Raw genomic sequence first — 885 nt, 5'->3', positions numbered from 1 at the left:
GATCTCAGCTCACTGCAACCTCTGCCTCCTAGATTTAAGTGATTCTCCTGCCTCAGCCTCCCGAGTAGCTGGGATTGTAGCTGCCTGCCACCATGCCCAGCTAATTTTTGTATTTGTAGTAGAGATGGCGTTTCACCATGTTGGCCAGGCTGGTCTCAAACTCCTGACCTCAGGTGATCCACTCGCCTCAGCCTCCCAAAGTGCTGGGATTACAGGCGTGAGCCACCTGCCCGGCCTTGTCTTCTTTTCTGAGACAGGGTCTCCCTGTGTTGTCCAGGTCAGTCTCAAACTCCTGCCCTCAAGCAATCCACCTTCCTTGGCCCCCCAAAGTGCTGGGATTACAGGCATGAGCCACCTTGCCCGGCCAATGATAGTGTTTTGAATGAAGGTGAAAACATCCAAGTGTGTGAGTGTGGTCATGTTTGAGTGTGACCACTTGTGAGCGTGTCAGCATTCAAGTGTGAGCGTGATAACACATTAGTGCATTCATGTGGTGGTGTTCTGATGTATGGGTGTGATTGTGTTAGGATATGTGAGCCTGAAAGCATCTGAGTGTGCATGCGGTCACGTTTGGGTGTAAGTATAAAAATACTGAGGCCGGGCGTGGTGGCTCATGCCTGTAATCCCAGCACTTTGGGAGGCCGAGGTGGGCGGGTCACCGGAGGTCGGGAGTTGGAGACCAGCCTGACCAACATGGAGAAGCCCCATCTCTAGTAAAAATACAAACTTAGCCAGGTGTGGGGGCGGGAGTCTGTAATCCCAGCTACTTGGGAGTCTGAGACAGGAGAAATGTTTGAACCTGAGAGGCAGAGGTTGTGGTGAGCCAAGATCATGCCATCGCACTCCAGCCTGGGCCCCCGGAATGAAACTGTATCTCAAAAAAAA

This window comes from Cebus imitator, unplaced genomic scaffold (assembly GCF_001604975.1).
Source record: "Cebus imitator isolate Cc_AM_T3 unplaced genomic scaffold, Cebus_imitator-1.0 Scaffold53, whole genome shotgun sequence".
NCBI classification, from domain to species: domain Eukaryota; kingdom Metazoa; phylum Chordata; class Mammalia; order Primates; family Cebidae; genus Cebus; species Cebus imitator.
This window is presented reverse-complemented; position numbering follows the sequence as displayed.